The sequence below is a fragment of the Pipra filicauda genome, unplaced genomic scaffold (assembly GCF_003945595.2).
Source record: "Pipra filicauda isolate LSUMZ 115617 unplaced genomic scaffold, ASM394559v2 scaffold9_size5747161_pilon, whole genome shotgun sequence".
Taxonomy (NCBI): domain Eukaryota; kingdom Metazoa; phylum Chordata; class Aves; order Passeriformes; family Pipridae; genus Pipra; species Pipra filicauda.
The window spans coordinates 2,700,612-2,707,217 of NW_024105198.1; the positions used below are offsets into that span (position 1 = coordinate 2,700,612).

General features: G+C 54.6%; 1 long non-coding RNA gene across 1 annotated transcript; it reads right to left on the minus strand.

Annotated features, from left to right (window-relative positions):
* Positions 1-200: 200 nt before the first annotated feature.
* On the minus strand, positions 201-1,312 carry LOC120322557. The gene is made up of 2 exons (XR_005562333.1): positions 984-1,312; positions 201-664 (listed from the first exon to the last, which is right to left on the minus strand). It is a non-coding gene; the product is annotated as an uncharacterized LOC120322557 (long non-coding RNA).
* Positions 1,313-6,606: the final 5,294 nt, after the last annotated feature.

A 6,606-nucleotide genomic window follows, 5' to 3' on the forward strand; every position in this document is an offset into this window, starting at 1 on the left:
TAATTTTGGATCATGGAAGTCTAACTCTTGGTGCAGTGGCCTTGGCTCTCTGCTTGTTTACATGGAGATGATTGATGCTGCTACATTTGTGTTTGGAGCACTGCAGGGAAAGCTGAAACCCCTACAGACTTGTTTCTCTCTGAGAATTGGAAAAAGATAAAAAATGAGATGAAAAGCTAACAAAAAAAGACAAACAAAACCATATTGGGAATGTTTTTATTCATGTCAACTTCCATGAAGCTCCTCTCTCCTCCTGTTCCTCCACTCACCAAACGTGAGCATCCCTCAGGGGGGAATTGGCTGTCGGAAGCCGGGGTACAACCAGGGTGTATCTGGTTACAGCTCTGGGCTCAGGAGAGGGCCTTGCAGCTGAGGACTGGGCCTGTCTTTCCTCTCTTCAGCTACATCACGAGGCCTGTGGTGCCAGAGTTGGGTTAAATGTCCAATTAGTCTCTCGCACTTCGTGTTAATCGCTGTTGTTTGTTGCTGAGTGAGAGCCGGTGGGATCCATTAGCTCCTCTTCCTCCTGGGCTGGCCAGCTGGCTTGGGCTGGCTCCAGGTATGACTTGGGGTCTGCCACTGTGGAGAAATCTGGCCTGGTGTCCCTTGGGAAGCTGCGAGCTGCGTTCACTGCCTCGAGGTGATCCATCACCCCGGTTTTTGGCTGGAGGAGGCATAAAGGGAATGGTTGGGACAGAACGGCAAAAGCCTGATGGTGTTTCACAGGGAGGCAACTGGCAGGCAGGGATGTAAGGATTAATGTGGAAATACAATTAATAATCTAGGGAAAAGCTGCCAAACAAGGCTCGAGGGGGGAGGGGCTTTAGAGGTGCAGGATGTGAGCTCACACCTCGTCCCACGTGGTGAGGAGTGGGCTGGGTGATGAACGTCCCACAGCCGGTGGGTGCATCCCTCCTGTTCCAGCCCGAGCATCCCCTCGGCTCCCTGGGAGGTGGGAAGGAGCTGAACCCGCCTTTCCTTACCTCTTGAGTGGGGAAGAGCAGCATCCAGCACCTCTTGCAACTTTCTTGGCAGGGAAAAGAACAAGTGCCAGGGTGCTTTGTTGGCTCCTCACCCTGGCTGGCATCGGAGCAGCGCTGTGACTCACACAGCCCTGGAGGGAGCAGATGTGTACGCTGAGGTTGGGCTGAATTTAGCCAAATTCCTCAGACCCTGAAAGCAGAGAAGACACCCCTCTGCCTTGGGCTTTGTGGTCAGTGTTTGTATCAAGCACTAGAGGTGACCCAAAGGCACATGAGCCTTGTCCACCCCAGATGTGCTCATAATGTGAGCAATATGAGCTCATAATAGAGTGGTGGGGCTGGGCTGATGGTTGGAATTGATGATCTCTAAGGTCTTTTTCAACCTTAATGATTCTATGATTTATAATTTCCCTCTCCCCACACTTGTAGGGACACCTTGTTTAAAAAGCTGCTTTTTATCTAAGATGGTTGATGCCCTCTCCCAGCTTCTCCAGCAGCAGGCAAATGTCATTGTCCCTGTTTTACAGGCAGAGGGGACACTTGGCCTGTGGAGAGTCAATGTCAAAGCCAGGGTTACACCTCGAGAGCCAGCCCATCCTCCCCCCCACAGCTTCTATTTCTCTCCAAGCAGCATCCACCCTGTGTGAGAGCGGGGCTATAAAGAACAAATAAAATGCTGTGCAAGCCAGAGGCAATGGCATCATTTAAAAACATGCACAAGGTTAAGAGGCTCGGGGAGGACGTGGTGCCTGCGGATGGATGGCTGGAGAGCCCCTGGATGAGACCTGAAGGGCTGCAGAGCACCAGGCAGCACCAGCAAAATCAGCCAGTGCACAAGGCACAGGAAAATCTGGCTCCTCACCTGCCCAGAGACCGTCCCAGGTGGGTGCCCAGGGGTGCAGAGCGGCTCCGCATCGCCGTGTTCCCAAGGGAAACGCTGATGGATTGGTGTTTGCAGCACCAGCCATGGCCCTGCAGAGTCATCCCAAGCAATTAGCTGGGAGTGATGCACTGCTGGCAGTGACAGCTCCCTCCGACTGCTCCGGCCGTCCCGGTGTGCGGCACATTCCCAGCTGGAGAGGCGGATCCGGGAGCAGTCGGAGGCGCTCCCGGGGCTGTGAGTCTCCTGGGGCGCGGACGCAGGACGGAGGGATTTTTGGAGCGTTTAGAGCCGTTTGCTCTCCCAGCCCCGCAGGCAGGGCCCGGGGCATGTTGCCTTCCCAAATTAGGCCGCTGTCAGGTTTGTCGGCTGAGGTTTCATTTAATTTTCTTCACCGCCTCGCTCCGGGCAGCCCCGTGTGGATACCCAGGCCAGGATGGAAAGAGCCGGGCAGACCTCGGTCGGGCTCCAGGCTGAGCTGTTAACACTGATTGCCCACGAATATTCAGGAGGGTGAGAGGCACCGGGTCTACACTCAAACCTTGGTTCTGCCACTGGCTTCCCGTGGTTACTTGTGCAGACCAGCCTTTGGCTTCCTCAGACAAATCTTTTCATATCCCTGCAGCTGAGTCTCTGGGTGAGTAATAGAAGGCTCATCCAGTGAGGGAGTAATCATAGAATCAGGGAACGGTTTTTGTTGGGAGGGACCTTACAGACCATCTCATCCCACCCCCTGCCATGGGCAGGGACACCTTCCACTAGCCCAGGTTGCTCCAAGCCCCGTCCAACCTGGCCTTGGACACTTCCAGGGATGGGGCAGCCACAGCTTCTCTGGGTAACCTGTGCCAGGGCCTCCCCACCTCACAGGGAAGAATTTTTTTCCCAATATCCCATCTAACCCTGCCCTGTGGCAGTGGGAAGCCATTCCCCCTTGTCCTGTCACTCCATGCCCTTGCTCAAAGTCCCTTTCCAGGGCAGGTGGTAGGAATTGGCTCAGTAAATGTTCCATTACCAACAGTCTTTATTTCCCAGGGGGATTAGGAAGGGAAGGATCCACCCCAGTCATTCAGCACCAAGCTTGGCTGGAGTGGGGTGTCCATAACAAGCCCTCCCAGAACCAACATTGCCCTTCACCCCAGGGATGCCAGCCCTGACCCCCTACCCAGGCAGGGGCCTTGGGGGGCTCCCCCCTGCTGCTGCCTCTGTGCCCAGAGCCTCTGTTTGTGGCCAGAAGGCAGACCTGGGAGCAGGGCAGGTCCTGAGCAATGATTGATGAGTTTTTTTCCCCAGCCTGTCATTCCCTGGCCGTCTGCTCCATCCCAGCCCAGCCAGGCCTGGTTTCCCACCTCGGCCCTGCTCCCAGTGCATGGGAACAGCTGGATGGAACCAAATTTTCACTTGCCTTTGAAGAGCCAGCAGGTCCCGTAGCCAGGAAAAACATTTACTGACAAAATAGTAATAGATCTGTTTCCCTTTCATCAGGGGGAGGAAGGCAGAGCTGATGTTGACATTTCTTGCCCGAAATTCGGGAATCACTGTCATTAAAATGAGAGCCCGGTGTGTTTGCAGCCTGGCTGGGCATCTGACATCCATCAGCCCCCTGGAAGCAACCCAGGGCTCACAGGGATGGCCTTTGGCTTCCCTGGCTCTGGTGGGCCTGGAATGGTTGTTTCTCTGAAACCAGTGCTTCTGTTTAGTGGTTTTCCCTTAATAAAAGAGATTTTCCTGCCACAAGGATGTCATTGTGGAGGAATTGCTGCTGGGCCTGGTCTCTGAATCATTCAGAACTGGTCTGTCCTCAGAGGCTGGTGACATGAGCTCCTGGGCTCAGCCTCTCTGGGGCAGCTGGGTCCTGCCCCAGCCTGATTCACCTCAGGAATTCATCCGGCGTGTGTGGGCTCTTCCTCGCCAGAGCCACCTCCTGCTTGGAGACTGACCCCCACCAAAACCTGCTCCTGCTTCCTGCTTGTCCCCTCTGAAGACACTGGAGACTGTCTTGCAGCCAGGCTGGGGTGGCTCAGGCTGTGGGAAGGGATGGGGGAGAGGGGCTTTCCCAGGAACCCCCCGAGCTGCTGTTTTGGATGAAAACCAGAACATCTCATCCCATTGGTGCTCCCTTTCCTCTGGGGGTTCCCAGGCTCCGTGGTGATGACACAGGCTCCACTCCCAGCTCCAGGAAGAATCACAGAATCAGTCAGGTTGGAAAAGCCCTCCCAGCCCAGGGAGTCCCCCCTATGCCCGATGCCCACCTTGTCCCCCAGCCCAGAGCACTGAGTGCCATGGCCAGACCTTCCTTGGACACCTCCCTGGGCAGTCCAGAAGTTCCTACATCCAACCTCGACCACACTCTCTGCCCTCTCCCTGTCCACACGTGGATGCACAGACACTCTGCCCTTCTTTCAGGTGAAGCTACGGGTGATGCCCATTGCTATTCCTGCTGAGCAAGATTCCTGGCTCTGCTCCTGCCAGCCTCAAACCACCCCTCTCCCCTTCCCTCTGGGCCTGGGGTCAGTTGAGTCCCTGTAGGTTCCCCAGCCATGGTGGGAAAGGGCTGGGGGAGTATCCCAGGGTTTGGGTGACTTCCATGTGCCCGCCTGCCTCTCTCCGGACCCCCGCACTGCTGCAGGAGTGGCTGCAGCTCCCCAATGCACTGACTCAGGCACGGTTGTCATCTCCAGCAGCCACTGGGCACTGGCAGGGGAAGTGGATTTCAGTGCTCATTAATCCCTGGCCAGATTGCCTCCCTCCCTCAGCTGGTTTTTCCAGGAGCCTCATCCAAGTGTAATCTTGTCGCTGGGTTTGCAGTGGTTTGGCAACGACTTGCAGCCTCCTTGTTCCCCGGGCTCCCTCCCCTTGCCCAATCCTTGCCCTTTCATCTGTCAGAGCTTCCCTACGTCCTTTATTTTTCTCCTTCTCTGGTTTTCCTTCATTTCCATGAGCCCAGGAACACTGGAAGGGAAATTGGCTTCTTTCCCGTTCCTGACCCTGCTGTGCAGAAGTGGGGCATGAGCACGTTGCTCATCCCCATTGCAGCTCAGAGGAGGAGGACACCCAAAATCCAACTCCGAAACCCTCGTGTGCATCTCCTGGGGCGCAGCCCCTCTGGCATCACTCCCGCATGGAATGCAGCCTTTGCTCCCTGCAAGAGCTCCCCTGGGGTCGGCTCTGCCAGCTCCTCCTGCCAGGTCTTATTCAGCTGTGGGGAAACCCGGCACTGCAGAGCAACGTCCAGATTCCTGAGGTGCAGGAAATATTCCTCTACGCCCTAAACTGAGGGAATATTTTGGCTGGATCTTAGTCTGGATTAAGCTGCGAGCTGGGTGTGAGGGCAAAGCCGGGTTCAGGTAACTCTGGGCAAACAGTGTCATGATTTCCACGGGAGAAATTCCTTCTTTCAGGCAAAGTGAGTTATTCCTTCCCTGCCATTGCTGTATTTGTTGACCAGACACAGCAAACAAAGAAGAGGATTAGAAAAATGGGGTTGGAATGCTGAGTGCAGCAGGAATGATGAGTTGGCATCACAGCTGGGGAGACATGGAGAGCAAGGAGAGTATTTCCAATGAGTCAAATGCCCTTCCCTTGCCCCAGGCTAAAGGCAAGGGAAATTTAAAAGCAAAGACAAGAGAGGGAGCACTCCCAAAATCAAACAGAATATTTACTGTTTGCTTTAGGTGGTGGCATTTTTCCTTTGTCCTCCTTCCCTTTCCAGAGATGAACTAATCCTAGGAAATGAGAAGTCCAAACACTTTGTGCTAAAAATGCCCGGCTCGGTTAAATCTGATCTTAGCCCAGAATTGCAAATAGTTTCCATCTCCCTGGAACTGCTGTTTCCAGTCAATGGGATTTTCACTCCAGTTACACACAGTCCTCAAACTGGGTAAAGAAAGAAATTCCCCCCCTCTTCCCTGTGCATCCCAGTGCATCCATCCTCCCTGGAAAAGTTGAAGAGTGCCTGTTTTTAGGCAAACTTTGCCTCGCTTAAACAATGAATTCTGGGAAGTGCCGTGGCATGTGTTCTGCAGAAAATCCGAGTGAATGACCACAATATTCCCTCTGGCTCCGTGCTCTGTGAAGCCATTGTTTGGGATGTGTTGCAGGGGTGTTTGGCTTGGCCCAGCGTGTCATCCTCTCTCTGGGCTTTGAATAGACTCTGCTGGAGAAAATGACTGGAATAAGTCTGTTCTCCATTTGCTTTTGGCATTAATTTTGTTGTTTGTTTGTTTATTTCTCTGGGATTATTTTAAGGACCTCGAGGTCCCGCAGCTCGAGAGGCAGGACCTACATGTGCTGCACGGCTGTTCCCCTGCCGACAGCTCCAGTGGCAGGGGATGGGGGAAGGTCACGTCCCCCTGGATGTGCTGCTCCCCTCTGCCCTGGGGGACTGAAGCCCCTCAGCACCTCTGCAGATGCAGGTCCACTGGGGAAGCACCGCTGAGTGAACGATGTTTGCTGCATCCCTGGGTGCTCCAAGCTTTGTCCCAGGGATGAGGGGTCCCTGTGAACCCAGCAGTGTGTCCTGGGAGAGCCTTTCCACCTGTCCCCACTGCTCTGGGGACATCCCTCTGGGCTCAGCTGCAGTCCCTGCTGACCTTCCTTCCACCCGTGTCTCTGCTTCCGTCTCACCTTTGCTCAGGAAGATGATTTAGTCTGAGTTGTTCAGCCTGGAGAAGAGAAGGCTCCAGGGAGACCTTTGACCTCCTTCCAGTGCCTAAACAAGCTCCAAGAGAGCTGGAGAGGGACTTG